Source organism: Bubalus kerabau, chromosome 7 (genome assembly GCF_029407905.1).
Source record: "Bubalus kerabau isolate K-KA32 ecotype Philippines breed swamp buffalo chromosome 7, PCC_UOA_SB_1v2, whole genome shotgun sequence".
NCBI classification, from domain to species: domain Eukaryota; kingdom Metazoa; phylum Chordata; class Mammalia; order Artiodactyla; family Bovidae; genus Bubalus; species Bubalus kerabau.
Genome location: NC_073630.1, coordinates 94,141,201 through 94,158,667, shown reverse-complemented (window position 1 = coordinate 94,158,667; position 17,467 = coordinate 94,141,201). Strand labels below are relative to the sequence as shown.

The 17,467-nt window shown below is 43.4% G+C and overlaps 1 protein-coding gene across 1 annotated transcript in view; it reads right to left on the bottom strand.

Moving 5' to 3' along the window:
• PARM1 (prostate androgen-regulated mucin-like protein 1) overlaps positions 1 to 17,467 on the bottom strand; it is a 124,395-nt gene that overhangs the window by 24,349 nt on the left and 82,579 nt on the right. The gene's annotated exons all lie outside the window — the stretch shown is intronic.

Below are 17,467 nucleotides of genomic sequence, written 5' to 3'. Positions count from 1 at the left end.
GGAGTGAAACTGTTCTCTAAAGGGTGGGCAGGACTGGGACAGACAGTATTGAAGGCTTGAGGCAAGAACCAGCTAGATGGAGACAGACACCTAACATTTCAGGTCTGAAGGATTAGCACTGAGTTTGGAGACAGAGGGCTTCCCTGGTGGCTCAGATGGTAAAGAATCTGCCTGCAATGAGGGAGGGCTGGGTTCAGTCCCTGGGTTGGGAAGATCCCCTGGAGAAGGGAATGGCAACTCACTCCAGGATTCTTGCCTGGAGAATTCCATGGACAGAGGAACCTGGTGGGCTACAGTCCATGGGGTCACAAAGAGTTGGACACAATTGAGCGACTACACTTTTACTTTGAAGGTAGAAGCACCTCAACCAGTGTCCTCACCTGAAAACTGGGATAATCCCTGTGCTTTCCACATCATGGCGCTGTTGGTAGGGTCACATGGGAGGATGTGCTTTGCACAGGGGCATGAATGAAGGGGACTGTTGTGAGCCTGGTCCCTTCACATTATGGGTTAGGAGACTGAGATATTGAGGGAATGGAGGAGAGAGGTATCTTACCCAAGGTCACACAACTTACAGAGGTGACAAAACTAAGGCTGCCGTCAGCATAAGTGGGTGTGACGGAAATGAAAAGGGACCATGAAGTGGCTAGGTACTCAGGACCAGACTGTGGAGAATTCTGAAAGCCAGATGTGCTGTTTGGACTCGACAGTGGAGAGGGTGGGAACCATGGGAGTACTCTGGCCAGAGGCAGGATTCGCAAGAATCTTTTCAAGTCCAACTTTGTCTTGCAAATCACCCCCAGTGATGTCTGCTCATCTTGAACCCTCCTTTTCTAGATGTTTGATCTTTCCCTTCGTACGGCACAAGTCCATGAACTTATTCTAGTCTGTAACGGTGACAGGTGTAGCTGTGGGTAGGTATGCTTATACATCTAAGATAAAGACGTGTGAAATACAGCTTTCTGTGAACATGTTCTGCAAACTCTCTGCACTGAAAGTCCCTTAAAAGCTAAGGATACACAGTGTACTTCTTTATTTGTCTAGACCCAAAGTAAGTAACTCATAAAAGAACTGATTCTTCTAAAGTGTAGTTATTTGTTAAACCGAACTTTGTAAGTAGTTATGATACAAAATTAAAACTCCCTTATAAGGAGTTTTATAAGGGAGGAGGCATAGAGCTTGCATGCAAATATGCTACAGAATTCTTTTTAATTAGTACAATCTAAGTTTGTCTCAGTCCTCTCCGCTGCACCATTCCTCTTGTAGCTTTAAATCATTACATTACTGCTCAGTCAATTCGTCACACAGAGTGACAGAGGTGAACTTTATCAAAATCGGTCAAATATTACCACAATTGGAATCATTTACTTCATGTTTATACTCTCTCCTAAAAGCTAGTTAGTTTGTAGAAATGGTCAGTGGACAGACTTGGGATTCAAACTTTGGGGCAGGATCCCTAATACCTGTATTTTTCTACTTCCTGTAATCAGAAGCCCTGGTTTAGGGACTGGCTTTATTTTTGTCTAAAATATACACTACCGTGTGTAAAATAAAGAGCTAGTGGGACGCTGCTATATAGCACGGGGAGCTCAGCTTGGCGCTCTGTGATGACCCAGAGGGGTGGAATGCAGGGGTGAGAGGGAGGCCCAAGAGGGAGGGTGTATATGTATACATAAGGCTGATTCACTTAGTTGTACAGCAGAAACTAGCACAATGTTGGAAAACAACTATACCCCAATTTTAAAAAGTATCTTACCCACTTGGATAGCATTTAGTTAAAAAAATGTATACAAGAAACACGACTCTCTGTTGAGATAAAAGATTTGCATTTTCCCGAGCAAGTGCGCGTTTCTTTTCCCTTCATTTCTCTCTCCTGCAGGCATGTCAGCTGTGCTTGAAGGATGCAGGGAGTGCAGGTTTGTAATTAATGCCAGCCAGGGCACACAAATCTGCACAGGTCCTGGTTACCATAGTTTTAAAGTGTCTTCATTTCACTTGCAATTACAATCTTTCCCAACACAAATGAAGCCTCTTTGTTATAACCACCTGATTAGGTCGCCTGACCCCAGCTCGCCTTTGACACCTGTCATGCGAACTAGGCTGGGTTTCTAAGAAGAGTGAACAGTGGTCCTCTTCCTCCTTCCCCACAGCATCAGGGAAAGCTGATCACCACACAGCAGCTTGCCATGAGTATTATGTCAGGGAGCATTCCTCTCACTCAGCGCTCCCCAGTCCAAAAGGAGCCCACAGGGAGTGAGCCTTCTTCCTGAAACAGGGGTGACCCCTCCATCTGAATGTTATTAACAATCTCTCCTTAAAGGCTGAATTCAGTCTTGACTTCACAACAGTTCTCAGGGGACATCTCTAGTATTGTGCCAAAAGCAGTAAATAACAGCATTAAGAAAAACAACTGTGGCCACAGAAGTCATGGCAGGCACCGGTTCCTTCCCTGCTACCCTGTGCCGGGCACCGAGCTGGACAGAGCCGTGTAGGCATTTCCACTTAGGAGTTTAGCAAAAGCAGTTAATAAAAACCTATTCATCTGGTTACTGTGCAGAAATGGAATTCTACCCTTGAGGCTGGATTTCCCAAACTTATTTCTGTGACCAGAAGACCTGGGTTGGAAGACTGGCTTTATACACACGCTAGCTGAAGAGTCAGGAGCAAGTTGGTTCATGGCTCCTGCCTCCATAGCGTGTCTGTGGCCCTGTCTCTCCCTGTAAAGTGGCAATTCATTCAATCATTCACACAGCTGATGTTTACTGTGTGCCCAGCTTTGATGAATCACTCGCTTTGCTCTCAGAGCACTTTTACAAATTAGTGTATTTAAAATGCTTTGTCCATCATGAAGTACAGTACAAAGGTCTCAGTCTCTGGGCGTCTCTTACCCATTAACAACCCTGAAGCCAGGAACTAAGCCCTGACATCTATCCCTAATCATGTCAGTCTCTGCTTCTTGTTCTCTCCTGCAGGACAGATTCTCAGTGCCTGGTTTTATAAGCCTGCCTGAGTTCCTCAGTCATGTCTGACTCTTTGCAATGCTATAGATTGTAGCCTGCCAGGCTCCTCTGTCCATGGGGATTCTCCAGGCAAGAATACTGGAGTGGGTTGTCATGCCCTCCTCCAGGAGATCTTCCTGAGCCAGGGATTGAACCCGCATCTCTTACATCTCCTACATTGGCAGGCAGATTCTTTACCACTAGCGCCACATGGGAAGCCCTTTATAAGCCTATCATTACTCTTTTAAAATTACTTGATTTACTAAAGATAATTCAGCTTGAGCTGAATTATAGCTTCTACTGGGCTGAGAGAACCACACCTTGACATGATGGGGATCTCGGCTCTGAGTCATCTTTGAGGGACTGGGATGGGAGAGATTTCTGGAGATTAATTTTTAAAAAAAGATCAGAGAGTCCCCTTTATTGTTTGTCGTGGATGAGGAGAAGTTTCCTTCTCCTCTTGTGAAAATTCTGATCTGTAGTGAGAGCAGGTGAGCTGTATCATGTTGGGTCATCAAGTTTCTTGCCTGAAGGACCAAGATATTTCTACTGAGGAGTCATGTTAGAAAGAGGTAAATAGATCCTGATCTCTCTCTGCTATCTGCTATCTTTAATGCAATTAGCCTTGAGAGTATCAAATAGATACTGGGAACCCTGAAAAGCTGGGAGTTTTCCATCTGGGGACCACTAGCTGCAAGGCAGCAGGCAGGCTGAGAAATTAGCTGTGGCCTCTGACTTTCAACTTAGGGGGCCAAGTTGAGGATCCCCTCTCTGAAGTCACCCTTTTACAGATGCCCCACATAGAGGGGCAAATCATGTGATGCAGGTGCCATTTATCTCCATGAAAACTGAAAAATGTTTTGGTTGTTCTATCTCTTTAGTATTCCAGCGATGAAAATGAGACGTGACCACAGATAAAACTATAGTGGTAGTGGTATAGTCACTAAGTCGTGTCTGACTCTTGCGACCCCTGGACTGTAGCCTGCCCGGCTCCTCCGTCCATGAGATTTTGCACGCAAGAATACTGGAGTGGGTTGCCATTTCCTTCTCCAGATAAAACAATACTGAAGAGAAAAGTAAGCCAGAAAATTTGTTTATGCCCTTTTTGAGATTCATCTAGTCTGCAGGTGAAGGCTCAGACCCCTTTGAGACTCCCTAGCCTTGGCAAATAAGACTTTCCACACTGACATTTTCTTGGTTCCAAGGATGCATCAAGAAGGAAGGGAGGAGCTTCTCAGGACCCAAGACAGAGCTCTAACCCTGTTTCCCAAATAGTATGCCAGTCTGTCATGGAAAAATGACTCTTGGCTGGGAAGCAGAGAGTCAGTTTCAGGTCACCTGTCTCAACACCTTGACCAAGGGCAGTGACATCAGTACAGTTACTGCAGCCCAAGAACTTGAGGATCTCTCTGGAACCATTAGTTAATTTAGCTTTGCCTCCATGTAATTAATCACTAAGGCCAGGTAGGAACCTGCTTTTGGAGATTGTATTTTACCAAGTTTTAATTTCTCCCAGACTCAGGCTGCCAAGAAAGTAATTTGCAAACTTTGATGCCAGTTAAGCAAAGAAGGCATGCTCTAGGTCTTAATCCTCCACCATCAGGTGGAAGTGGAGCCTGGGCAAAATCCTTCAAGCTCAGCTTCTGTGTCCTTTCTTCTCCATGATTTATCTTCTCCCAGCTAGAAATCTCTAGTTGTTTGTCCTCTTTACCTCTTTACTTTGGATTTCCCAAGTTTCATGAAAGAACTACTAATTTCCAGTGTGAACATTACTTTTCTCTTTCACACTTTGTGGATTATCCTTTTCTGAACTGTGTTATAAACAGGTGCTTAAATGGATCTTGACTACCTAATATTTATAGTAATAATCCTCTTGGGGAATCTCGAGGTGTTTTTACAAACATTTTATTTTTTCAAGTTAAAAAAAAGTCAAAGTCTAGAAGAGTCAAACTCTTGTTGGTATCCACACTGAGAATAAGACACCCAACTGTAATAATAATAATAGCTAACACTGATTTCGTGTAAACTATGTAAGAGACTCTTTGTATACTTGTCTCATTTAATCCTAAAAAGAATCCTATAAAGTGAGTGCTATTATACCTTCATTGTATAGATGAGGAAAACGTGATACTCAGTGATGAATAAACTTCAGGTCTTCCATCTAGCCAATGGCATTGGTGAGAGCTGAACCAGGCAGTCTGATGCCAAAGTCTGTACTATGGGTAACATTTTTACCCTTCTAGAGCTTGGCTAGGAAATGACCCCATAATTTCACCAAACAAAAGTATGGCAAAATGTTTCTGATGGCCCACTTCCATGGATGTACTGAGATTTATGACTTTAACCAAAGTTCACCTTAAGGTTTGGAGCCTGCATTCTATCACTGAAGGCTGTGGGTCTGATGACAAAAGCAAGATACTGTAGAATAAAATGCTGTCTCTTGCTGGCCAGTATTTTTCTTTCCCAGGACCTGAGAAGCAAGGCATGCTGAGGACAATGTCAACTTAGCATCCATCATGTGTTCTCCAAATGCAATATCCCTGACTCAACACACCGGGGTGGGAGTTGTAGAATGTTTTCTGATGAAGACAGTGGGTTAGTGCTGATCTAGTCTCACGTTCCTGTTAGCATTCTGTAACCAAAAAAACATGCTCCTTTGATTCAGATTACAGTAAGAGTTCAGTCTGGATGTGGAATCAGGTATATTCCAACAAGTTTTCCCAATGAGCCAACAAGCCATAGATTCATTTATGATATCAGCTGTGCTTATAAGCTAAATCCCATGTCCTCAGTGAAGCATTTCCAAAATCACTTAATCATTTAGTCATATGTGACTGATGAACATATTTGAAGCAGAAAGAAAGAAAGTGTTCCATGGAGCAAACTTTCCAAATGTAATGAAAGGTGATACTGAGACAATTAAAATAATATGATATTACATTGCTACTAGATAACAACATCAGTGATAACTAGCTGATTTTATTACCTTGCCATAGATTTTTCAAAGGATGTTTTGTAAATATTTTAAAGCCAGATTAAGATTTAGGTAGGAGAAGGCAATGGCACCCCACTCCAGTACTCTTGCCTGGAAAATCCCATGGGTGGAGGAGCCTGGAAGGCTGCAGTCCATGGGGTCGCTAAGAGTCGGACACGACTGAGCGACTTCACTTTCTCTTTCACTTTCATGAATTGGAGAAGGAAATGGCAACCCACTCCAGTGTTCTTGCCTGGAGAATCCCAGGGACAGGGGAGCCTGGTGGGCTCCCGTCTATGGGGTCACACAGAGTCGGACACGACTGAAGCGACTTAGCAGCAGCAGCAGCAGCAGTAAAAGTAAACAAAGGATGCTGGGGGGAGAAGGGATAGTTAGGGACTTTGGGAAGGTCATGTACACAGTGCTATATTTAAAATGGATAACCAACAAAGACCTGTTATATAGACCATAGAACTCTGCTCAATGTTATGTGGTAGCCTGGATGGGAGGGGGGTTGGGAGGAGAATGGATACATGTATATGTATGACTGAGTCCCTTTGCTGTTCACCTAAAACTCCCACAACATTGTTAATTGATTGTACCCCAATACAAAATGTTTTGGGGGTTAAAGAAATAAAAATTAAAAGTAAACCAAAGGAGAAATAAAAGTAGTAGAATTCAGAATATTTTTAAATCTAAAATATTATCTGACAGTTGGAGCTCCTTATGGGAGTATATGAGTGTTAGCAAGCTTAGGGGTTTAGCTTAAGTGTAAAGAATTGGGTACAAAAGAAAAAAATGTGAGTGAGGGCTTATACCAGTTCATACTCTTGTTAGCCTTGCAGTCCATGGGGATCAAAGACAGGAGCCAGCATGATGGGAAAAGAGAGACATGATAGGAATGGGGTGGGTAGAATCCCATATGGTGGTAGACAGCCCTTCAGACATCTAAAATGATGGTCATAGCTTTCTTTCCAAGGAGCAAGTGTCTTTTAATTTCATGGCTGCAGTCACCTTCCACAGTGATTTTGGAGACCAAGAAAATATATGACAAACCTAGACAATGTATTAAAAAGCAGAGACCTCACTTTGCCAACAAAGGTCCATATAGTCAAAGCTGTGGTTTTTCCAGTAGTTATGTACAGATGTGAGAGTATAAAAGAAGGCTGAGCACTGAAGAACTGACGCTTTTGAATTGTGTGTAGAGAAGACTCTTGAGAGTCCCTTGGACTGTAGGAAGATCATACCAGTCAATCCTAAAGGAAATTGACTCTGACTATTCATTGGAAGGACTGAGGTTGAAGCTGAAGCTTCAATATTTTGGCCACCTGATGCAAAGAGTCAACTCATTGGAAAAGACCCTGATGCTGGGAAAGATTGAAGGAAAAAAGAGAAGGGGACAGCCTAAGATGAAATGGTTAGATACCATCACTGACTCAGTGGACATGAATCTGAGCAAACTCTGGGATATAGTGGAGGACAGAGGAGCTTGGTGGGGTACAGTTCATGGGGCCAGAGTCGAATGTGACTTACTGATGGAACAACAATGATGATGGTGTATTAGAGGGGTTTGCACAGGTCTTCAGGATCCCAAAATTTACATGTACCCCCCAAATTTATATGTTACAGTCCTAACCTGCAATGTGATGGTATTAAGAGGTAAGGCCGTTGGGAGGTTCTTATGTCATGAGGGTGGAGCCCTCGTGAAAGGGATTAGTGTTCTTATGAAACAGACCTCAGAGAGTGCCCTCACCCCTTTTGCCATGGGATAACATAGCAGTAAGTCACCAGCTCTGAACTAGGAATGCTGGTGCTTTGATCTTGAACTTCCTAGCCTCTAGAACTGTGAAAAATAAATATTTGTGGTTAAATCACCCAGTTTATGGTATTTTTGTCATAGTAGACAAAACAGATTAAGATAATGTAAAAATGTTTAATTTCTCTTCATTTTCAATTTGAAGTTTAGAATTTATGAGGTGAGGTGAATATACATCTTTATTGTCTAAAGCTTGGTATTTAGTCATTAAAAGCCATTCATTTACTCATTCATCAAACATTTATTGTGCATCTGCTCTGAGCCAGACACTATTAGGTGCTGGGGATATATTTGTGAGCCCAAACAGACAACACCCATCCCATCATGTACCTGAAAAAGCAGTGTAAGCTGTGAACAAAGAGCCACACAAATAAATGTATAAGCACACCGCAAAGAACTGAATTGTGAGTTTGTAACAACTGAATTTGTGACAGTCCAGAGCTGGACTGGGGGCCCCAGCAGAGACTTCCTGAACAGGTGATATTTGAGCCTAGACCTGAGGAGTGAATTGGAATTCACTAGATGAAGTGATGACATGTTGTGGGAAGGTTCCAGGCTAAGAAAGGCCCTGTGACAAGAGGGAGAGTCACAGGTACATGGAACCAGGAGAGAGGTGGCATGGGAGATGGAGAGACGGAGGGGTAGGCATTGAGATGAGGCAGGCTTCGTGGGCAGAGCCCTACCCCTGCTGGGGCTCTGTGGGCTTGTAGATTTCATCCTCAGAGCAGTGGATGCCCCAGAGGGGCTGGGATGTTGGTAATAGTGAGTTTATACATGTTTTGATCAGATTTGTGTTTAATTATCATTCTGGCTTCTGTGTGGAGAACTAGCAAGATGGTATATTGGTGCAGGAAAGGACATGAATGGACCAGTCAGGGGCGATCACAGGGAGATTATGGGAGCTTTGGCATGAAAATGAGAGTGAGAGAAGTGGATGAATTTGGGACCTATTAAGAGTTCAAACCAACAGGACTCAGTGATGGAGGATTGAAGTAAAATTGTTGGTGCCGTTCACCAGGCCTGGGCATGTACCATGATTTAATATTTGTAAAACTTAGCCTAAGGTAGATACAATACTTTTTTAGGATTATTGCTCCCTGATGCATTCTGAGCAATCTGAAAGAATCTGATCAATAAATGTTTAACATTATTTTATATTTGTTTGTTAAATCATCATCCCTCCCTTATATATTTTGAATATATCATCTAAATATACTGGTCATTAACTTACTATAAGATATACTTTTTTACCCCTAGAATCTTTCTATGTATACTTTAAAAATGATTCTTCCCCCTTTTCTAGGAGTTAATTCATTTTTCAAATCTGTTTTCATCCTAAGAGTTAGCCTGGAATAAGAAGGTGTTTTGACAGCTGAAAGTCCTGCATAGGTATAGATGCAGAGAGGATTAGATGTCTGTGCCTGCCTGGTGCCCTTTCTTTCAGGGTATTTATTAGCACAGTTCATAATGAATAGATATGGAGTCAGACTAGCAATTTAAAGTTCAAAGGCCTTCACCCATTTTCACATTTAGGAGTCCTTCTCTTTGTAATGGAAAGCGTAGGACGGACTAAGACCAGTGGCCACCTGGATCTTACAGACAAAAGAGACTATCCAGTCTGCAACAAGCACGGTGAGTATAATTTGAAATTTTGCATTTGCAGGAATTAGGGACTATTTGAGTATAATTTTGTGTGTGATATCAGTTTGCCTCTCAAGCTTTTGCATGGCACCACTCAATCTAGTTCAGGACATCACAAACTTATAGCAGGCCCAGTCTTCACCCTTGAAGAACTCTGATTTAATAACACAAGATGACCCATACGTAACACACCATGTCTCTCTTTTCCTTCAAAAGCCAAACAAAAACTGAAAGACAAAACTGAAAACTCATTCTGTCTGCACAGCTGCTTTGGGATGGCTGCAGCTGCCATGGGCTTCTCCTCCCATCTGGCAGCCCTGCCCCTCAGGCCCAGCGGGCAGCACCGGGCATTTGACATCTCATGTGGCTCATTTTCACAGCAGGTCTGGAGGCCATGGATCCTTACAACCTTTTCATTTCTATGAATTCAAGTAGGATGGGTATGGTGGAAGGAAGACTTAGGGTCCCTCAGAAGAATTAATTTGAATCCTGGCCAAGTCACTCAAGTCAAAACTTAAGTCATTTAACCTCTCTGGGCCAATTTAATCACCTATAGAACAGACACCAGGCTTCCCTGGTGGTCAGTGATTAAGAATCCTCTTTGCAATGCAAGGGACACCAGTTTGATTCCTGGTCTGGGAATATCCCACATGTGGTGGAGCAACAAGGCCTGTGCGCCACAGCTACTGAACCTGTGCTCTAGAGCCCGTGCTTTCCAACAAGAGAAGCTGCTGCAATGAGAAGCCCTCGCACCGTAACCAGAGAGTAGCCCCCGCTTGCTGCCACTAGAAAAGCCTGTGTGCAACAACAAAAACCAACCACGCCAATAAATAAACAAATAAATCTTGAAAAAAAAAGAACAGATACCACCCAGATCACTTCACTGGAATGTTCTGAAAATAAGATGAAGATTCTGAATGTTCTGAAGATTATCTGTGTGAATCTCTAGCCCATTTTTGAAATATGTAAATTCTCAGTAAACTTCATATGAATGTGAATCTCATTTCCTCTGCTTAGGATGATTCTAATAAACAATTTTCATGGTATGGTAAGCCAAAAAAAACGAAAAACAAAAAACCCCACACACATACACATACACAACCCCTGAAAGACTGTCTGTCTTGTATTCACTTTATAGTGAAGAGCCCTTAAAGTCAGAGTAGTGAGTAATATAGTCTGTCAGTGTCAATGGCAAACCAGAAACCAGGTATAAACTGGTCTACAAGTTTCCAGTCCTGAACTCCCTGCAATTTACATATATGTACTCCTACCAGTTGGATACTCTCTTTTTTTTTTTTTTTAATTTATTTATTTTAATTGGAGGCTAATTACTTTACAATATTGTATTGGTTTTGCCATACATCGACATGAATCTGCCATGGGTGCACACGTGTTCCCCATCCTGGACCTCCCTCTCACCTCCCTCCCCATACCATCCCTCTGGGTCATCCAAGTGCACCAGCCCCAAGCATCCTGTATCATGGATGCAGGAACCTGGACTGGCGATCTGTTTCACATATGATACTATACATGTTTCAATGCCATTCTCCCAAATCATCTCACCCTTGCCCTCTCCCACAGAGTCCAAAAGACTGTTCTATACATCTGTGTCTCTTTAGCTGTTTCACATACAGGGTTATCATTACCATCTTTCTAAATTTCATATATATGCATTAGTATACTGTATTGGTGTTTTTCTTTCTGGCTTACTTCACTCTGTATAATAGGCTCCAGTTTCATCCACCTCATTAGAACTGATTCAAATGTATTCTTTTTAATGGCTGAGTAATACTCCATTGTGTATATGTACCACAGCTTTCTTATCCATTCATCTGCTGATGGACATCTAGGTTGCTTCCATGCCCTGGCTATTATAAACAGTGCTTCAGTGAACACTGGGGTACACGTGTCTTTTTCGATTCTGGTTTCCTTGGTGTGTATGCCCAGCAGTGGGATTGCTGGGTTGTATGGCAGTTCTATTTCCAGTTTTTTAAGGAATCTCCACACTGTTCTCCATAGTGGCTGTACTAGTTTGCATTCCCACCAATAGTGGGAGAGGACTCTTAAAGTATAATGCTCAACAGTTTCTTCCCCTGATCCAAAGCCTTTGGTGACCATCAGTGGCTCATCAAGTAAAGTCAGTTGTCTCATCCTGCTACAGTGGTCCTAAAATCTTCCTTCCTCTTCTTTGGCAGTGTCTTCCTCCACACATCCTAGGATTGACCAGACTTAGGCTACTTGCCATGCTGTGTACATACAACACTGTAAACTCCACAAGGAGGGTGACTGTTTCATTCACCACCAAATTCCCACTGCCTAGCCAGAGGCCTGATTCCCAGTGAAAGTTCAATAAGACTTTGTTGAAGATAATATCATTCTTCATTATGATAAAGACAGTAACAATGATAATAGTAATCACAACAGCAGAATAATAACAATAATCATGCTGTTGATACTGGTAAATAATAGTAAAATAACAAGCACAGGCATCAACTGAGCCATTGCTCAACAGCCACTATGCTGTATATTTCTTGTCTCAACTAAACTTTTAAATAACCTCTTCACTTGGAGACTATGTTTATTCCATTTATTGATGAGAAGACCAAGGCTCAGAGAGATTAAATTGCTTCTCTGGTACTGGCTGATTGACTCATTTACAGTGGTTGGGGATGTTCCTGTTTGTGAACAACATCGTTGTTTTCATGAACTGATAGTCTGGTGGCAGAAAACAGACACCTACTCACTAAATAAATGAGATAATGTCAGAAAGTGGTAAGTGATCAAAAGGCAAGTAGGGTAAAGGGATCCATGTTGATGGGATTACTATTCCAGACAGGGTATGAGGTATCAAGAGGTATCTACCTCTTGAGCAGATAACAGCTAAACAAAGTCCTTCCTGATGAAAAGGAGGGAGCCTTTAAAGACTTGACAGGAAAATGTAAGTGCAAAGGCCCTGGGGCAATAGTGTCTGCAATTTGTTCAAGAAGCAGTAAGATTGCCAGTGTACTTGCTGATGAAAGTGGAAGCAGGTGAAGGCAGAGAGACAGGATAGGTTCAGGGCGTTTTGAGTACTGCAGACATGATACAGACCTCGGGTTTTACTCTGATTTAAAAGTGCAAGCATCCCCAGCAACATGGAATGTAAATTGGCACAGCCACTATGGAGAACAGTATGAAGGTTCCTTAAAAAGCTAAATATAGAGCTACCATACGACCCTGCAGTCCCACTCTTGATCATATATCTGCAGAAAACATGGTCTGAAAGGATACAGGCACCACCATGTTCATTGCAGTACTGTTTATGATAGCCAAGGCATGAAACCACCTAAATGTCCATTGACAGAGGAACGGATAAAGAAGATATGTTACATCTGTACTATGGAATTTTGTGTGTGTGTGTGTTAGTTGCTCAGTCGTGTCCGACTCTTTGTGACCCCACGGACTGTAGCCTGCCAGGCTCCTCTGTCCATGGAATTCTTCAGGCAAGAATACTGGAGTGCGTTGCCATTCCCTTCTCCAGGGGATCTTCCCGACCCAAGGATCGAACCCAGGTCTCCTGCACTCCAGGTAGTTCTTTACCATCTAAGCCACCAGGGAAGCCCAAAGAATGAAATAATGCCATTTGCATCAATATGGATGGACCTAGACACTGTCACACTGAGTGAAGTAGGTCAGAGAAGGAAAAATATTGTATGACTTCCCTTATATGCAGAATCTAAAAATATATGATACAAATGAATTTAATTACAAAACAGACACAGACTCACAGACTTAGAGAATGGATTTATGGTTACCAACCGGGAAGGGTAGGGGGAAGGGATAGTTAGGGAGTTCGGGACGGGCATGTACACACTGCTATAAGCAGTAAGTACCTATTGTATAGCACAGGGAGCTCTGCTTGATGTCACGTGACAGCCTGGATGGGAGGGAGTTTGGGGGAGAATGGATACATGTATATGTGTGGCTGAGTCACTCTGCTGTGCGCCTGAAACAAGCACAGCACTGTTAATCAACCACATTCCAATATAAAATTAAAAGGATAAAAGTAAAGCACAAGCAAAGCCAAGGAGGACAGGATCTGTCCTGGGTCTTGAAAAGCATCTCTCTGGTGAAGATGTGGGGAGCAGAGCTCAGTTACAGGGTGTTCAAGTCCCACTTGTGAGAGAGGACAGCGGTGTGAGGGGAAATTCTGAGAGACCGGATGCAGCGTCTGTGAGAAAAGAGTCTAGGATTAGCCCGTGGTTTCTGAGAGAGGCGCAGACGGAGGGGTGAGAAAATCAGCAGCTCACCTGATCCACATGACATCTGAGCCACCCAAGAGCCACCCAAGTGGAGACCATGAGTTCATCGACAGCTGGGTGTTGACATGTCTTTAGTTCAACGAAAGGAAACAGGGATAGAATTTCACATCTCTGGGTTATCAGCATGTGGATGGCATTTCAGTCAGGAGGCAGGATGAGGTCAGAGTGTGGGGAGAAAGGAGTGTGGAGAGGCTGGGGGGATAGGAAGGCAGTGTTGGCCCGGGGGTGATCCAGTGTAGAAAGGTGAGGGGGCGAAGTAAGGCCACAGGCACTGGGAAGGAGCAGTCGGCCAGGTAGGTGAGGAACCAAGAGAGAGGCGTCTCGGAGGTCAAGTGGAAACAGTGCTTCAGAAAGGGCAGCGGCCATCCATGTCCGGTGCTAGGTTGGGTTATACCAGGACTGAGAATTAACCTCGAGAGGTGGCAGTGTGCAGGGGACTGGAGACCTTGACGAGAGCAAGTTCTGTGCTTGTGCTGCGGAACCCAGGTGTGTGCACCTCAGTCTACCCTGCCCTGCCTTCTCCTTGGGTCCCAATTCCCTTCCTCTCCTACAACTCATGAACAGTATGCAACAGTATGAAAAAGCAAAAAGATACGACACTGGAAGATGAGACACCCAGGTCAGTAGGTGTCCAATAAGGAGAAGAATGGAGAAACAGCTCCAGAAGGGAAGAAGAGGCTAAACCAAAGAGGAAATGATGCCCAGCTGTGCATGTGTCTGGTGGTGAAAGTAAAGTCTGATGCTGTAAAAGAACAGTATTGCATAGGAACCTGGAATGTTAGGTCCATGAACTGGAAGTAGTGAAACAGGAGATGGCAAGAGTGAACATTGACATTTTAGGAATCAGTGAACTAAAATGAATGGGGATGGGAGAATTTAAGTCCGATGAACATTTATATCTATTACTGTGGGCAAGGATCCCTTAGAAGAAATGGAGTAGCCCTCATAGTCAACAAACGAGTCTGAAATGCAGTCACTTAGCCTCATTGTGGTTCCTGCACTGGAGTAAAGGATAATTAACCACACTTCAAATGAAAGGTGCTCTAAATAAATGGCATTATATTTTTTTAAAAAAGAAACAAAGGAGTGGTGTTAAGTGTTACTTGTACTCTTTCTTTTAACTTAAACTATAAAACCAGTCAATCTTAAAGGAAATCAACTCTGAATATTCATTGGAAGGACTGATGCTGAAGCTGAAGCTCCAATATTTTGGCCACCTGATGCGAAGACCCTGGTGCTGGTAAAGAATGAGGGCAGGAAGAGAAGAGGGCAACAGAAGACGAGATGGTTGGATGGCATTATTGACTCAGTGGACATGAGTCTGAGCAAACTCTGGCAAATAGTGAAGGACAGGGAAGCCTGGTGTACTGCAGTCCATGGAATCACAAAGAGTTAGACACGACTTGGTGACTGAACAACTAAAAAACTATAAAATCTCAGAGGACAGGTCTTCTACTTATTAGTACTTCTTTGCATCAAGCATAGGGTCCTGGTGGATGCAAAATAAATATTCTTTGATTTAATAGGTTACTCATCTCACACGCTAGTAAAGTAATGCTCAAAATTCTCCAAGCCAGGCTTCAGCAATATGTGAACCGTGAACTTCCTGATGTTCAAGCTGGTTTTAGAAAAGGCAGAGGAACCAGAGATCAAATTGCCAACATCTGCTGGATCATGGAAAAAGCAAGAGAGTTCTAGAAAAACATCTATTTCTGCTTTATTGACTATGCCAAAGCCTTTGACTGTGTGGATCACAATAAACTGTGGAAAATTCTGAAAGAGATGGGAATACCAGACCACCTGATCTGCCTCTTGAGAAATCTGTATGCAGGTCAGGAAGCAACAGTTAGAACTGGACATGGAACAACAGAATGGTTCCAAATAGGAAAAGGAGTCCGTCAAGGCTGTATATTGTCACCCTGTTTATTTAACTTATATGCAGAGTACATCATGAGAAACGCTGGACTGGAAGAAACACAAGCTGGAATCAAGATTGCCGGGAGAAATATCAATAACCTCAGATATGCAGATGACACCACCCTTATGGCAGAAAGTGAAGAGGAACTCAAAAGCCTCTTGATGAAAGTGAAAGAGGAGAGTGAAAAAGTTGGCTTAAAGCTCAACATTCAGAAAATGAAGATCATGGCATCCGGTCCCATCACTTCGTGGGAAATAGATGGGGAAACAGTGGAAACAGTGTCAGACTTCATTTTTCTGGGCTCCAAAATCACTGCAGATGGTGACTGCAGCCATGAAATTAAAAGACGCTTACTCCTTGGAAGGAAAGTTATGACCAACCTAGATAGCATATTCAAAAGCAGAGACATTACTTTGCCAAGAAAGGTCCGTCTAGTCAAGGCTATGGTTTTTCCTGTGGTCATGTATGGATGCGAGAGTTGGACTGTGAAGAAGGCTGAGCACCAAAGAATTGATGCTTTTGAACTGTGGTGTTGGAGAAGACTCTTGAGTGTCCCTTGGACTGCAAGGAGATCCAACCAGTCCATTCTGAGGGAGATCAGCCCTGGGATTTCTTTGGAAGGAATGATGCTAAAGCTGAAACTCCAGTACTTTGGCCACCTCATGCGAAGAGTTGACTCATTGGACAAGACTCTGATGCTGGGAGGGATTGGGGGCAGGAGGAGAAGGGGATGACAGAGGATGAGATGGCTGGATGGCATCACTGACTCGATGGAGGTGAGTCTGGGTGAACTCCGGGAGTTGGTGATGGACAGGGAGGCCTGGCATGCTGCGATTCATGGGGTCGCAAAGAGTTGGACCGAGTGACTGATCTGATCTGATCTGAAGGGATAAACCCCCTTGGGTCTAGGAAATGTATACTGTCCGTGCTCAGGGATTTTCCTCTCACCTGCCACACCTTCTCCTCCAGTCATTCAATCATCCCTTCATTCATTCACTCTGCAGTTCCTACTGGGGACCATATTCTCTAAAACTGTAACTTTCTGGTGCATGACCCAGCTCTGTCACTGATTTTTTTGTCTCTTAGCCTTGTTGGCTGTGAGTTGAGGAAATCAAGACACATGATCTAAAATACAAGCCAGAACAGTGGAACAGGTCTGTCTTAGATAATCTTCCCTATAAAAAAGAGGGACTTGAATAAAGTAGTAGGTTGTGTCAGATTAGGGATATTCTTGCATGCCAGGCTCAGAGTAGGTGCTCAGAATATTGGTCCATTACATCCATGGTACCCTGAAGAGGGCAGAACAGGAGAGAGTAGAGAGTGGAGAACGGGAGACTAGTTAGAAAACTGAAGAAGCAATGCCATGCTGGAGGTGATGAGGTCTGCATTAAGAAAGAGAAGAGACAGGACCACAGGTGGCAAGCCTGTCCTCGGATGGCACCTTTGTTAGGGACTGAGTCAACACCCACTCTGATCCAGATACCAAGTCCAGGCTCGAAATGTTCATGGCAGCTGAGAGCATGGAAAGCATGAGACAGAAAGTGGGGATGTGGCAGAGAGCAAAGACAGAAACGTGAGTGCATGCTAAGTCACTTCAGTTCGGCTCTTTGTGACCCCATGGACTATAGCCTGCCAGGCTCCTCTGTCCATGGGATTCTCCAGGCAAGAATACTGGAGTGGTTGCCATTTCCTTCTCCAGGGGATCTTCCTGACCCAGGGATTGAACCCACATCTTGTATGTCTCCTGCATTGGCAGATGAATTCTTGAAAGGACACATCTAAATGCAATGTGCCAAGTGCTAGCTGCAGGTACAAATA